The sequence below is a fragment of the Ostrinia nubilalis genome, chromosome 9, assembly GCF_963855985.1.
Source record: "Ostrinia nubilalis chromosome 9, ilOstNubi1.1, whole genome shotgun sequence".
Classification (NCBI taxonomy): domain Eukaryota; kingdom Metazoa; phylum Arthropoda; class Insecta; order Lepidoptera; family Crambidae; genus Ostrinia; species Ostrinia nubilalis.
This window is the reverse complement of record NC_087096.1, coordinates 12,526,336-12,543,936: the sequence shown is the minus strand read 5'-3', so window position 1 is coordinate 12,543,936 and position 17,601 is coordinate 12,526,336.

Genomic DNA, 17,601 nt, shown 5'->3' with positions numbered 1-17,601 from the left:
ATTTGTTACAATAACCACGCACAGTAGTAGATACAAATGTGTTTCTAACAATTCCAATACAGCTATTGTAGATCCATTCATCACAGTCATACATCAATTTATTATAATAAATACAGCAGACGTCTGACTACGATCGCCCATGGCCGTTTGTTCCACACGTTCTAATTCTAGTATTATTGTGACTTCAATTATCATGGTAACATGATAAGTAGTTCTTCATAAAATTAATTGGATCAAAGTTAGTATTTACGAGTATTTTTTTTTTACATTTGAATTTAATTTAAGTATTTATGAAACTTGGCAGTAAATTTTAAGTAAAAATTAAAAACAACACATATCACACCTCATTTTAAAAGTTAAAAAAAAGTTTCAACCAAACGCGTTCTAAATTTGAAAACATATTCTACAGAAGAAAGTCCAGAATGCTTTCTTTGTTCAACTGAGGTCAGCCTTCGTTTGTTTTCCAATTTATTTTTCTTTTCCTGACCAAATCGTACGTGGTTTAAAAAGTTGAAACAACGCATGCCAGTTTCAGTTTACACTCCCAATATCATGAGAACAGCAAACACGCTAATCCTAACGCAAACATAGCTCATCGGGCATTGTTTAAAGCGAATGCGGATTATACGGGTTTTACTTTTTAACTTTTTTTCATGGACGCGGCGTACTTTTTATTCAGCCATGTTACTGGCTTTAAAAGTCAAGGTTGTGGTAGCTATGCGTCCTTCTTTGTGTGCCATTGCATGCTCTTTCTCATTATTAATGCACTTTAATACATCTACGAAATAATAAGTGTAATAAACTTAATTTATTTATGAGAAAATATGTTTTATTACTGTACTTTGATAGTTTGATAGGATCGCGAAGAAATAGTCCTTAATGACTTAATTTTTGTAGCAATAAGAGCTGCTGGTATACTAAAAGGCTGTAAATCCACAAGTTTATTGCCAAGTTTACGACCGTAACATAAATATGGGGGTCTCGTTAATTATCTAAAAACTAAGGTTATGTCCGGAACCCTCAAACCCTCATAGTTACTTAGCAAAACACCTGTCCTCGCTAAGTGAATAAGGCTGGTGAACGCACAAATTTTGTTTATGGTACGGCTGTTTTTAAGTAAAAGTTTTCATAGGATGACGACACATCAAAGTAACTAAGTAAGTAAACACTGGGGCACTTTATTCAGTAGAAATAAGTGCTATTTTCCAAGAAAAATAATGTGCTATCAACTCTACATAGGCAGTGAATTTCTTAGACATAATCGCTGCAAAGGAAAAGGTGTAATGTTACTGGATATTGAGATTGATTACTTATTGTGCTAATTGGATCAACAAGCGCTACAACGTTTAATTTCTAATGCATAATATTAATTTCCTTTGTCATTGAAAACCGATGTAGAAGAAAATTCTTCGACTAATTGTCTATTGAATTATTCAACTTTAATTTGCTGGACTGATCATTTTAATCAGCACAGGGGGTGAGTCAAAGGAAAACACTAACATACAGTTTTACACCTCAGCTGAGACTCGTCGGTTCCACAGAACATGTGCGCTTTTCGCCATGTTTAGTAAACACAGAGTCTGTCTCCATTGCTCGAAGAAAATGCGACAAAAAATCGTCTAAGACCTTGATAAGACTTTGGGCGTCAATAATAAAGATGGAGCGTTACAGTTCCCATGAAAAATATCAGAGAAGTTCCATTGAAGTGTCCTATTGCAAGTCAACAACACGTGCATAAAACGTGCATACCTTTGGAATTCAGTAACATGACTCGGTCGCAGGTGAAATCAACAGAAAATAACACACTTGTATGTTGAAGATACATAATAGCAAAATTCATCATTATCAAGCAACATAATATAAATCTGAAGTCAATAAGATAAGTACTACCCGTTCGCGCTAAGTTTGTCGATCCGTGGAATGCGCGTCCCCTCCCCCGACCGCGATTAAACGCAATTAGTTAGTGATTAACGCAATTAATGTGTCTTATTTTACGCAAATACACAATTTTTATCAATATTAATAATTAAAAAAATATTTTAAATATAGTTTGCTACAGTTATAGAAACTTCTCTTCGAGTGACGTCATATCGCCAGCGGCAAACTTATCGCGAACGGATATTAGTATCTTTTTTCTTTCGTATAGGCTGTAACAACTGGAATCAAAACCCTGATTCAATAACATCTAAGGGAGGCCAATCGATGATTTAAAAGGGCAATGACAAAATATACCAAATTATGTTACTAGCTGCAGGGCTTTAGACATTCAGATTTTCTATCAGTCTAATACCTCAGATTTTCTATTGTTCCGATATCTTCAGACTAAATGGAAACGAATCCAGCTGGCGCAGGCTGCACCTCCTCCAAAGTTTGCCCGCAAACAGTGCGATCCTGCCTCGTCTGTTGGGCTTTTCATTTAACTGGAGTTTATTTTTAGTTTATGTCTTGTCTTACCGTAAATTCACATAAATAACGAGCTAAATAAACCTTGGAATTTACAATTCATGTACATATTTGTTAGCTACTGACAATGCTAATGAAAAATTAAATGAATGTAGGCATGTACACGTTTGTGAGATGAAAAGTATGCTTACTTTGATCTTAAATCCTGAATTAATGAAATCAAAACTTATTGCATCACATAATTCCTAACGAGTTTGAATTCATAGATTTTTTTAAGTTTTTCTTCTATAAAAGCTCGTATCTTCATCTTCCTCTTGATCGAAAAAGGTAATAAACTGAATTTAATGAACACAGAATATCAGCTACAGAAGAGTCCTTAGTTTTATACTGGACATGCATCTATCTCTGACATACTCGGCTGTCTACCAACATAATTATGAAACGCCATAAAATCTTGCAGTTAAACTTAAAATTATTTCTGCAACGAGGGTTCTGCTGACACAGTGTAATTTGTTATTAAAATAAAAATAGTAGAGTAGTAGCTAAAGAGTGATCTGAGAGGATATGGACTAAGACAACCTCCGCCTCTCAGGTTGTGTAAGTTGTGCTGGCAATGAATAAGTGTTGCAACTTGCAACCTTATCTGTAAAATCGATAGATTTTATGATGAATTTTATTGGGATAATAATCTACTTATAGCGAGATTCAATCAGATTTTGATTAAAATCGTGTAAAGGACGTTACTGTTTTTCTGCTCGAATAAGAATACTTATCTAGTTTTAAAACCGTAAAAAACCTCACTAAGGATTATCATGTATGATACGTAGCGCAATGATCTCATAGCTTAAAAATTCGTCAAATTAAGTCAGCTATTAGAAACACAGTCTTGTTTTGTAAGTAAATTATTCTTTGTCATGTTCCGAGAATCTCTCAATGATGTAAATGCACATATTTAACCGACAACAGGAAAAATATCAAAGATGTGTTTTCCAATACACTTCTTATTGGTTTCTTTGAATTGTCTGTCCCCTTTCGACAAAGGATTCGTACAGCTGAATAAACACAGTGCGATGACCCCACAAAGTTATTCGTAAACCACAAAAACAAAGTAATAAATCATGCTTTCTATTGAATGAAACTCCCAAATAATGAAAACTGTTGCGTGTAAACCCGGTTTTCCCTAAAATCGATATTTGCGTTGGGCAGCACTAGACGGCGCGTCGCCGGGATATCACCCGGTCAAGAAGGGAGGACGCTTATTGCCTCGCCCTCCCATACATTACTACTCTCACTCTTCACGGCAGGGTTGCTTTATAGACTAGGAGGGCGATGCTAGGTTATTTATTTTGAGAGGGCCTTCCGTTTTAATTGTTATGGACTGGGTAGAGTGAAGTTGTTGCATGTTTTGGTGTGACATAAGGTCATTCATTATTAAGTCTAGTTTTTACTCCTGGATTATAAACCATTTTGCTGGTGATACACATTGCTGTAATTGTCTTGCTTGATTGACATAAAAAAATCCTTTCATGCTGCATTTAGTGAAATTTTCATCATGTGCTATTCACCCCTTAGACGATAAGTAAATAAGATTTATTGGTGGCCAGACTTTCCAGCCAGACTTTCAGCTTCAGCTGCTTAATAATATTTAAGTATAATCAAGCTAACTAACAAGCACCCAAGTAGATTTATGTGAAATCATAAAGCAAAAAAGCCTCCGGTAGCCAAGCCTACAGCCATGACTTTCGCCTGACGACCTCCCCTCGCTTCATAAATTCTCTTCCTACAAAACCCAGCTAATTAACCCGGGATACTTCTGAATATTTCAGCCGGCTGTTACACACAATCGGCCCTTTGAACCTGGTTATTATCAACTATAATTACTGAGTAATATTTCAAAGGCCCAGCGACCCAGCGGGCTAGGCGTAACAATCCATTTTTTGAAGGCAAGGTAAGTTCCGCGTGAATTTGCATAAAAACAATGATTAATGCTACTTTTGCATGCTCAGCAGGATATTATATTATTTGTTGGAAATGATACGGCTTGTAAAGATGCATTTCACTAATTAAATTCCTAATCATATTTTAACGAATGCACAATAGGTTTGAAGTAGATTATGTCTGAGAGGATTCCTTTTTATATTTTGAGCTTTAAATAGGCTACATTACTTAACACTCTAAATGCCAAAATTAAAACAAAAGTTATTTATGCAGATTTGATACACTTCGAAAAAAAATTCATTTCAACATGTTCAATTCCATTGCCTTTGCATAAAAAAAAAGAAAAGCTCATGAAAACTCTATCCCTTGACCAAATTTCGCGAAAAAAAGTCACGCATGAAATCGCCACGCACCGCGTCAAGTGTAAAGGTGAATGAACTGCAGCCATTCGCGCTCGCAGCACCTCTTTGAACTTTTCTCGCGATATTTCCGCTTCCTGCGCGCAATCGATAACAATATTTTCCACGAGTAGGGTTGATACGGATTCGGCAGACATTACTTAATTTAGACCGCGATTTTCTCGCATGAAGATCGGTAAGGACTGACCACGTATTGTTAAAATTTTTGATTTTATTTTTCTTTTCGAATTGAGAAAAAAGAATAGTATTCGAAATTAAAAAATAAAATTATAATAAAAAAAACTTTTTTAAAAACAAGCTTTATATCCTAAAATGCAGTTGTACTAAAATGAAAAAAATAATTGTATACTTGGTTCAAAGAATTTCAAAAGCTTGTATCGCGCATGGAATTTATTCCTCTTTTTTTCTGTTTGCGCTACAAGCTTTCGAAATTCTTTGAACCAAGTATACAATTATTTTTTTCATTTTAGTACAACTGCATTTTAGGATATAAAGCTTGTTTTTAAAAAAGTTTTTTTTATTATAATTTTATTTTACACTTTTTAGTTGTATCTCAATCTCTGGGTCATTATTTAGCACCGACGTGCTCGAGAAGTCGAATCCAACGAACCCAAACTCGATAAGATTCCGCCGTTTCGTTTAGGAGTTCCTATGGCCACCTCCTGACTCCATCATCAGGACCCTGGACATCATCTAGCACCCATTATTTTTTAATTGTACGTCAATGACATCCCCAAATATCCGAATATGGATTTAGCCCTCTTTGCGGACGACACCGCACTCTACAAGTCCGGACGTAATCGGAATTACGTCATCTTGGCGCTTCAACGCGCAGTCACACAATTAGGCGAATGGTTCAGGAAGTGGCGTATCGAGGTAATCCCGAAAAAAGTGCAGCAGTGTACTTTTCTAGGGCTTTGTCTGCGAAACGTCCCCCGGTTCGCACTCGTCCTAGTGTCCCCACCCATCTCACCTTATTTGACCAAACTATTCCTTGGAAAAGTGAGGCCAAGTACTTAGGTGTCACCCTCGACCAGAGATTATCGTTCGCTCCGCACCACAGACGCGTCTTGAGCCGTACGAACCACTACACCCACCGACTCTACCACCTAGTTGGAAGGAAAACTAAATTGTCACTTAGAAATAAGTTGACAATTTACAAAACCTGCATTCGTCCAGTGTTGACTTACGCCAGTCCGGTGTTTGCTCACACTTCCTGCACAGTCCTTAAGAAATTCCAGACCCTCCAAAAAAAATTCGTACGCCGAGCCGCGGATGCCCCGTGGTTCGTGCGTAACACGAATCTCCATAGAGATTTCGAGATCCCATCAATTGATCACTTTATGAAAGAAGCCTCTCGCCGCTACTTTGATAAAGCGATCAACCACAAGAACCCTCTTATCGTTAGCGCCGCCACGTATACACCCCAGAAAGATGTCGCTGCCCAATACCGGCGACCTAGGCATGTCCTAGACGACCACGACGATCCTATTACCGACTTTCTGAACACATCAGACATCACTGCCTTAAGCACGCCAACTACTCCACAACACAGTAGCTCGTTACACCGTACTCGCCGGCGAGTACGAGGCCCTGCCTTCCATTTCGGACGGTACAGACATGTACCGGGCCGGTTCTCCCCAATCCGTCCCCCGGACACGGCCTGAGCCGAGGTCCGAGACTACCGTGGCGCCCTCAGGCCGCGTCCGTAGTCCCCCTCGATCGGACCCACTAGAGTGAGCCCACCGTAGGCTGGACTTTGGTCCAACACCGCGGTGGGCAACCCTCTAGTTGGGTTCGCCACTGATTGGGTGCCTTATGCGCTCGGTACGGCCCGATCGCGAACGTCGGTCTGCGACCCTTAAAAAAAAAATCATCTAGCACTAAACTGCTTGAAAAGACAAATCCAACGAACCCAAACTCGATGAGTTTCTACCTTTTCGTTTAGGATTTCCTATGGCCACCTCCCAAATCCATCATCAGGGCCCTGGACATCATCTAGCACTAAACTGCTCGAAAAGACAAATCCAACGAACCAAAACTAGACGAGTTTCTGCCGTTTGGTGTAGGAGTTCCTATGGCCATCTCCCTAATTCATTATAAGGACCCTGGACATCATCTAGCACTAAACTGCTCGAAAATACAAATCCAACGAACCTAAACTCGATGCGATTCCGCCGTTTCGTTTAGGAGTTCCTATGGCCACCTCCTGACTCCATCATCAGGACCCTGGACATCATCTAGCACTAAACTGCTCGAAAAGACAAATCCAACGAACCCAAACTCGATGAGTTTCTGCCGTTTCGTTTAGGAGTTCCTATGGCCACCTCCCTAATCCATCATCAGGACCCTGGACATCATCTAGCACTAAACTGCTCGAAAAGACAAATCCAACGAACCCAAACTAGATGAGTTTCTGCCGTTTGGTTTAGGAGTTCCTATGGCCATCTCCCTAATTCATTATAAGGACCTTGGACATCATCTAGCACTAAACTGCTCGAAAAGACAAATCCAACGAACCTAAACTCGATGCGATTCCGCCGTTTCGTTTAGGAGTTCCTATGGCCACCTCCTGACTCCATCATCAGGACCCTGGACATCATCTAGCACTAAACTGCTCGAAAAGACAAATCCAACGAACCCAAACTCGATGATGTCTGCCGTTTCGTTTAGGAGTTCCTATGGCCACCTCCCTAATCCATCATCAGGACCCTGGACATCATCTAGCACTAAACTGCTCGAAAAGACAAATCCTACGATCCCAAACTCGATGCGATTCCGCCGTTTCGTTTAGGAGTTCCTATGGCAACCTCCTGACTCCATCATCAGACCAGCTCAATGGTACCATATTATTGCATTGTCATCGTACTTACATAAGTATACCAAATTTCAGCTCAATCGGTTGAGGAGAAGTGGTCTTAAATTCAGTTGCAAGATTTGTCCCACACATACTAACAAGTGAAGTCAATATAAAGCTTGTAAAAAAACAGATGTCATGAGATGATCAATACTCTTTCCAGCCAATATTTTAACTTGTGTTCTTCCTTATCGTCAGTTTTATACGTCGTGCATTGTACAATTTTCAATCCATCCATGGAAAATTAAACTATCGTAACTGCTACAATACTTTCCAATGTTTGTTTCTGTCGACCCTGGCCGGTGACGGCGGGCGGGGGTGCCAACTAGTACGATTGAACACATTTTTCATTACGATAAAGTTTCAAATTATTTCCCGGCAGTGATCGAACACCGCCAATAAGCTCCAACTATTAAAACTTTGCCATTTGAACCGCGTTTTTATCTGCAATTAATGTTGTTAGGAAACTGTGCTAATGCAGTGAACTTTAAGATAAATTTAATTAAAGGCTCTGTAAAGAAGCTTTTATTCGCTCGCACAGCGCTACAGACCGAGTTTCGCAATAGAGAATTTCGTTTTATGTGTACTTACAGTAAATTCAAAACTTTAAACTGTTCTCCTAATTTGTTGAAACAGGTTTTTTATTGGGTATTCTACTATAGTATTTACCGCAAATACCATCCCATGAAGATGCATTCTAAGATGGTACATTCTTGCCTAGTAAGTGCCTATTCACTCTTGCCTGTAAAGGCTAGGGTCATTTATTGTTTGCGGAAAACATCGGCAGTTCCTAGCTGTCCCTAGAGTTAGGACAACGCAACAGAATAGTGCAAATAAAATTTTAATACAAAATTCGTTACGTATTACATACTTTGTTCCCGAAATATCTGATGACTCCAGGATTACCCCTAACCGTTTCGTTAAGCAACGCTGATATTTTAGTACTTTGTTTAAAGTTAACAATACCATCATTATAGGACTTTCCCTATGCATGCACACCAACGAATCTGGCATTTATCATCTACCTTGCCTGAGGGGTCTAATGCTTAGCTGGCCACTCCTTTAATTACGAAGTCAAAGTTTGGTTACCAGCTACGTAATCTCATGGACTTTTCAGTAGAAGTTAATGAAGTCAAGGTTTACAGCTCATGGACAGCGGACGTGTTAAGTTTGACGTGTTTTTATTTTCATATTACCTAGTCTATGTCACCACGCTTCCGGTTTTCTCCCTGACAAAAATGTCAAGCCTAACGTTACGATTATGACGGTGCTACATTATGTTAAATTACTAGTCTAAAAGTGCTCTAAGGCAGACATCGCCCACGGCCCTTTTACTAACACAGCCTACTCTCAAAGCGTGAGTGCATAATGTATGGCCTTTCAGACACATTTTAAACTTTGAAGAGACACTTACGTCACCCTAACGCACCCATTAATCGCAACGCATTAGCGGGGCGTCTGCGGCACACATAAGACCTGCATGACGAAATTATCTATGAATTTGTCCATGAATTTTGTAGTAATAAGGCTGCAGGAAAGACTTTACTTTGGGTGTATTGGGTAAAACGAACTGTATTTACAAACTTCTGAACTTAACTAGATTAAAAGTGTTTTTTTAGAACAGAAATGGAATGATTCATAACTCAACGCAACATTGTTTTGGCACTTTTTTACCCTTTTGTAATACCTGCATTAAATGCAACATGACAATATGACTAATGTCAACAGAAAAAAGTACTTACGCGATACCAGCTCCGCTAAAAGCCCCAGAGAGGCTTGATTCCGTTGAAAACGCGTAGCAAAACGTAAACCGTTTAATGTGATTTACTTTGCCAGAGAGCCACACCACTCGCTAATTAAAATAACGCGGCCATTGCCAGGCTTCCCTCTCGATACGTCCGCCGATAGATTTCTAAGCCCCGCGGTTGTCCTTCGAAAAATTCACCCCGCCGAGGCGCCCAACTTCGACCAATCCAATTACTGCCGCCAAACTCTCCAAATTCTAAACCGATTATACAGAATTGAAAACATTAAGTACTTCACAGATTCCCACTGTCCCCGCATTCAACAACCGACCTTATCCCCATCACCTGAGATCGATTTCCGAACGGCAATCAACTGATTAAGAAGTCAAACATAGATTGAGATGGAAATTATTTATGAAAAACTCTTATTTGGCACACCATGCAAAGATGGCGCTGATTACCAAAGTTTGATGAGTTGCAGTTTTCAGATAAATAAACGTGACCAAAATTGGAGCACGCTTTATTCAAAGGCGATGGCCGCCCTCCAGGATTACTGGAAGCTGCTTAGCACCAAAGCGGAATGAAGAGGATTTTGTTAGTGATAATCCATTGGAACGAAACGAGTTTAGTCTGGATTCTGGAACTATTTTAATTAAATAAACACCACTTGTATTTTAAAATCGTAAGACGAACGGTTTTTAGGGTAATTAAAATACTTTGTCTTTCTCGAAGGAGTAGGTAGGTATTTATGCGTCAAGAAACCTGCCCGAAGTATTCATACACATAACAATTTGCATACATAAAAAATCAATCATGCATGCAATGTAAAGTGATTCATTTGTATGTCACTTGTGAATAAATTAATCAAAAAGGTTAGGGCTTTTGTTGAAACGGGCTGGCGCCGACGGTTTTTCTGAAGACAGGCATTATGTCCTTCGTCAACAATGCCAACCGCTGACCAAAGAAAAAAGCTTTACGTTTTTAAAATATTGCCAAACCGGACAAAGGAGTAGAAACTATTTATTAATATTAATGGCCAGCATGCTTAGTGACTTTTATTATTATGGCTTTTATAGATATTGATGATGTTTTTGCCTTTAGAGCCACTTTTGGCCTTAAATAAAGAATTTAATGCCCGTTTTCACCATCAATCCCTAATTTTTAAGTGGTAACAGGAATTTTGTTTTCAAAGGGGTTACTTAAAAATTAGAGATTGATGGTGAAAACGGGCATAAGTCACCCGCAGCCGTTTCCTGGGATCCAAAGTAGAGTTTTGTTTACATAGATTGATTGAAGTAAAGACTAAAGATGCTCTACCTATTTATTGATTGATTGCTTCTTCATCAGTTGAAAAACAGTTTTGTGTTTCACTAATTAAGCATCTTTCAGGCTGGGTCACAGTCATACTCTAGTCTTCAAAAGCAACCTACTTTCGCCACTAAATGTCAGTGCCGTATAAAAGTCGTATAGCACCTTCAGCCTTCACCTTTGCTAACAACGCGATCCCGGTCTAGCCGTAAAACGGGTCAGGTACTATTTGCCGGAAGGGCTTAGCACCAATTAGGTATAATAATAGCTCCGTATTTTAATAATTTACTGTATCCTTTTTTGCTAAACATTTTAGAAGATTTACTTGAATTTAGGTTGGGAACAATAATTTGAAATCTTAAAAATTCAAGACAGATTTTTTTTATTTGTATGTGATATTAATTACTAAGTAGCATGGATAAACATTTTATCATGTAAAAAAGAAAAACACAAGAAGCTATTGACTAATTATACAGGGTGTCCCGTAATGTAACGTCAAGCCGGAACTGGGTGTTGAGGCAAGTTGTGCTGGTTATCAGAAAAATATAAAAAAAAATCTATGTGGCATATTTTAAAAATAATAGGCATTTAAAAAAAATCAAAAAATTCTACTCCAGGTGACGGTCCTTTTACTCGTGTTGCCACAAATCTTCACTTTTTCCAAATTTTTTTTTTGTTATGTAACCCTGAATAATGCTTCTCTAAATTGTTATCAAAATTACAAAACCAGCTGCTCCAGCTTGGATGAAAAAAATACATTATTCCCAAAAAAAATTCAAAATAAAAATTTTGCCTAGTTTAAACTGACTGTACTGAAAAAAAAATGTACAACGCGAGTGTGGCAAGTGACGTCATAATTTGGCGCATTTAGTAAGGATTCCAAAATGGTATAACACTTGGTAAATTTTTGCTGTAATTGTCGACAATTTTTGGTTTTTTGGAAATAGTCTCGTTTTTAACTTTATCTACCTTGGTTAAAAATTATTATTCTAATGTGCCCAAAATTCAAGTTTCTGTGACTGACTACCGTACAGTCAGTCACAGAAACTTTTGTCACCATGACAGTAATTAGTAGTTGACATACTGTGACAAAAGTCACTCGTGCGCGCGCGCCTTTACTACCTGCTCTGCCTGCACTTGTACTTGGTAACAGGGATAATAAGGATATAAAGTTTCGGTTATGGATACGGTTACGGATATAAGAATAATATTATACCGGTTTCGGTTACGGTCACGGATATGAAATCATTTCAGATTATCCGAAGGTCTCGGATAATTTCGGTTACGGAATTATTAGAATTTCAAAAATGTAGGTATAATACAAATAGCAAGATGTTGCGTGAGCGTGACCCACATAGCTACTTTATGTACCAACTAAGACGACACCTATGTATGATAAAGGTAAAACAGGCTGGCATATTAGATGGTGCCAGACAAGTTGGTAACAAATATTAAGATTTAAGGTACAATTCCAAGACGGGCCGCAGACCGCAAACTGCAACCGCAAACTGCAAAACTATGAAATCGGCAGCGCGGCATTGCAGCTGCGGCGTGTATACCTACTGCAGATTTCATAGAGTTTTGCAGTTTGGCCTTTATCCGAAACTAACCGTAACTTTTGAATCAGTTTCGGTTACGGTTATGGTCATTTTTTTATTTCGGATATCCGATAGTTTCGGTTACGGTTACGGATATCCATAACATCCCTGCTTGGTAAGATGGCCCTCTCCGTCCCCCTCATACCTTTTAAAATGGCTTCTCCACCTCACTTAAGCCAGAAACTTGAATTTTGGGCACATTAGAATAATATTTTTAACCAAGGTAGATAAAGTTAAAAACGGGATTATTTCCAATAAACAAAAATTGTCGACAATTACAGCAAGATTTTACAAAGTGTTATACCATTTTGGAATCCTTACTAAATGCGCCAAATTATGACGTCACTTGCCACACTCGCGTAGTACAATTTTTTTTCAGTACAGTCAGTTTAAACTAGGCAAAATTTTTATTTTGATATTTTTTTTGGGAATAATGTATTTTTTTCATCCCAGTTGGAGCAGCTGGTTTTGTAATTTTGATAACAATTTAGAGAAGCATTATTCAGGGTTACATAACAAAAAAAAAATTTGGAAAAAGTGAAGATTTGTGGCAACACGAGTAAAAGGACCGTCACCTGGAGTAGAATTTTTTGTTTTTTTTTAAATGCCTATTATTTTTAAAATATGCCACATAGATTTTTTTTTATATTTTTCTGATAACCAGCACAACTTGCCTCAACACCCAGTTCCGGCTTGACGTTACATTACGGGACACCCTGTATAGACAGATAATTTCATGTACCACACTATTTTGTACCATATTAAGTGGTAAAATAAATGGTTAACCCCTTTAACATATTGTTTGAGTACGGTTTAATTTACGAAATGTATCATTTAATTCTGTGGTTTGAAACTCTGATCCTAGAAATTCCAGATCTGATTTACCGGCCAGTTATATTCTTTAATACGGTCACTATTAGTTATACTAGGAGTCTTCCGGCCGACTTGGCCCTACTTCCAGCTTGGTCCACGGTCCAAATGCCCAAGTCGGCGAATTGAATTTTTGAATATTTTCTTCCGGCAACTCCTCTTTATTACGGTAAGTATCAGTTGTAATAAAGTTTTGGTAGCCCAGTGCAAGGATAAGGTAACGATTTGCAATTTATGACGAAGGACAGTGGTGGATGGCTGCAACGAAAGTCGTTGCCGAGTTCGTGACTCACGACTCGAAAGTGACAAAGTTGTATGGACAGCCGCACACAAAAACATAGCTTGTGAATTTTAGTATGAATACCACCATTTTGGGGTAGTGCGTGGGATTCAAGTCCAGTTATACCAGTTTTACCTGGAAAGTTTACCGTTAGTTTTGAAAATTGGTAGGTAATTTATAGATTTCATTATTAAATATTTCATAGATTTGCTATTCAGGAACGTTCTCCTTTTTATTAGCGCCCTTACTAGGTACTTGAAGTTGATACTGATTTCGGTGTCGTAACTAAATATTTAATTCAGTTCTGGTAACTTTAAAACATTTTCAGGAAAGAATGTAATATTTATCTGTAAGTTTTCCTAAGAAATGCAAAATAAATAAAGAAAAATTTTGAAGCAACTTATAAAACAATACAAGTTTTACAGAATTTAAGTATAAGGTGATTCTTTCGAACTCAATAATAGTTTGTGTCATTCAAAAATAACCTGAAGCTATTTATTTTTTTATAACCACCTTTTAGCTAACTAAACTAAACATGGCTAACCCTTTGTAATCAGATACTGCGTAAACTATTTCCCATAATAATTAATAGTGCCATAAATTTTGCCATCATAGAGCAAATCTTAAACGGTAGAGTGCCTTTCGCGCATGACTGTGCGGCATAATCCTGCATCCGCCAAGAGTTATTTATGTCACTTTTGACGCTTCCAGTTAGTGTCCGTTACATAAACTCTATCGATTGACTGATTGCTAACCCTAGAGTTTGCTAAGCAAGGTCTGAACTTTATTATGCTCGAGAATACTCGTAATACCGGGCTAATTAACAAGTATCAAATAATATTTTAATTTTTACAACTTTTTAAGATTTGACGAACTTGGTGCAGTGGTGGAGAATTTTTTTAATATGTGAATCCGACATAGAAGTAATTACGCCAGAGGTTGCGGCTTCAATCTCCGCAACATATAAACAGTAGCGTGCATGAACTTAATTGCTTGAATATGTGTAAACTTTTTGATGAAGTCTGAATAATAGGGTTTGCTTAGTTTGAATACCAGACTTCACGACTTATAAAATGGCCCATAGTAACTAATTTATTTGTTAACTTCTTTAAATCGACCGCATTTTGAGGAAACGCTAGGGATTTATAGGAATGGCATGATGTCATAGGTATACAATGAAGGTGTCAAAGCCATAACCCCAAAATATCTAGATCTGTATCAGATATTCGGTACATTCAATTAAACGTAGTTTAGTTGAAAGACAATGTTATTAGTGTTCGAAAATTTAATAAAAACCATTTTATCTTGATCAAGCCGTCCTTGTTAGCAACTTAAGTACTTTCGCCGCCATTGTTTTTCGATACAGGCGGGGCGGGTGATATGACCGATAGCGAAAATTGACAATGGCACTTTCGATTCGAGGTGCAGCAAAAAACTGGGGTAAATTGTTTTCGATGGCTTCCCTTTACGAACTTTTTGTACTGGTGAACTACATAGTTTTACTGTAACCCATTTATAACTCAATTAAATATTAAATTACCTTTTACTACTTAGTAGTAGGTAAGATAATTCCTATGTCACATAAGGATACTCGATAAAATTTAGAGATAAAATAGGAGAGTTCCCCCATTCTCTATTTACTAAGAGTGAACTTTAGATGATGGTTACTCGTATTAATTACAAGTTTATTTAGTAACTGTCCTAATTAATTTCCGCTGTGTTTCAAACTACAAATAAGTAAAAAAAAACAAACAGGTACTATTAAGTTACTTTAACTGCATCTAATTAAAACTAACATCCAACATAAAAACAAATGCAAGCAATTACGAGTGCTTACGTTTAATTATATTCGTGTACGAAACCACTAAAATATTTTCATTTCCAGAAGACAAATGAATGCTACCCGCACATAATATAGAGCTATAAACTCCACATCAACTCTTACGACCAACACTTCCTTCCTGCCGTACCTGCATTGCATTAAAATTGAAAATATTACACTCCCAGACCTAAAGCAAGCTAAAACAATAGCGTTTAACAAATGTTCTAACATTGCTTTATTTGCGTACGTTGAATTTACATTTAACAAATAGGTACGGTATATTTTGTTATGTAAAGTTTAACAAAGAATGTTAATACAAGCCCAGTTCCGCAAGGCTGGCTTTGTGTCGCTATTATCCTGATAATGATAACAGTGAAGAGAACCTGTTGTTAGAGTGATGTCTCGTTTTCATTGGAATTTATTTTGGCTTCGTTGTGTACCGTACTAAAACGAAAGACTGTAGTAGAATGACTTTAAAACTTATTGAAAGTAAATGTTGACGCAATGGAAATAATAAGGATCAATCTGTTAAAATTTGGAGATATCTAAAAAGGGATAATTCTACAAATAGTGTGAGCCTCAGCTTAGCACACGCTTCAAGGTTGAAGAAACGAAAACGCTCACGCTACAGAAAGAGGACAAGTACCTACCTACCAAACAAATAATATCTAGATATCTTCTGTACGCGTGTTTGTTAAGTCTGGGGGCTCTGGGGCTAGATATAGTTTATGTAATTTATTCATTCATAGTTGTCATTCATACGAGTATTATTATAGAGGCCGAGCAGGAGCGTGAGAGTACCACCTGTCAGTTCTTCCGATGACATAGAAATTGCGAATTACCATTATAATCAAGCTGGTATAGACTATTCTCACTCAATGTGGGAGTCTTTTCATCAGTAGCAATCACAGACTACATTTTAGGCTGAGTTGCACCACCTTACTTTGACAGTAACTATTACGATAACCGGTGTTTTTTTGTATGGAGTTTGACAGATTTTTGACGTTTGTCATAGTTAAAGTAAGACGGTGCAACCCAGCCTTAGAACGATGATAACTTTACAATTGTTTAAACAAAACATGTAACAGACAGTTAAAGTGGTCACCAAACCGACAAGAGAATGCACAATAGTTTCCTTATAAAATAGGTTCCGATTCATGCCCTAGGTAAACTCTCAAATACATAGTTTGGTCTACCTAGAAAATTATTTGAGTTTCACCATTGTTAGTCGTACGAAAACCAGTTGAAGAAGCCGGCATTCAATGCAGTCTGTGTATTGTATCGGATTGTTTATTTATAATGCCTTCTGAATCCTGTACAAATTAGAATAAATTGCCAATATATTGGTATTAGCAAAGTGTCTAGGCGATAACAAAAAGCTTTAGCAAGCTGTGAAGTATGAAAGTTGTAAGAAATGGTCCGATATCTGCTTGACTTTCAAGAAAATTGCATAGTGGTAGTAGGTAGATATGATAGATTGGGAAAATATCTCTTCATGACTCTACCTTCAACAGTGTAACATGGCAAGTATACAAGGTACTACTATTTGCGCTACTATGGTAATAAAATACTAAATATTTTCAATTTTACTTCATTGTACACTATAAATAAAATTACGCCTACGCAGTGAAAGATAGGATCTTAAAATGTGCAAAAATGCTATATTTTATTCTTACCAACAAAAGTATAATAAAATGTGCAAAAATTAACATAGATAGTGAGCCACTGATGGCACTAGGTTATCTAAAATTAAAATATTTTGCCCATTTAAAATACTATCTTCTTTTTAAAACGCGTAAGATGGATTTAAAATGAATACACTTTATTTGCATAATTGACGTGTAGGCAATATTCTAACGCCATCAACACGTAACAATACAAAGATGCTAACATTATTCGCTACTATAATAAAAGCTAACGTTGACACAAAACGTTGTGCGGCCAACACGGACAATTTCTAAAAGAACAATAACCGTGGAAGATGCTGCTTTCCAACGTCGAATAGGCTACAAAGGCAACGTCTGAATATTAATTCCGCCCGTTTTACATAAGATATTCGCGTCGGGCCCGACGGTCGCAGAGGCGGTCGTGATCTTGAACCCGCAAGGGCAGCCATTGTCTCGGGGAGGGCTCGTGTGAACCGTGCACGAGATCTTCAAGGGAATTAAGAATGAAACGCCTTTGCTAATTTAGACGTTTAAGAATAAACAACAACGGCTTTCACGGGAAGAGGAAGTAAATAATCCAACTTGTAAAAAATACAAACTATTTTACAAATCAAACAGTACAAAAGTGCAGTTGTTCACTTACTCTTATAGATTTTAATTAAATTAAATAAGTTTATTTCATTTAAATGATCTC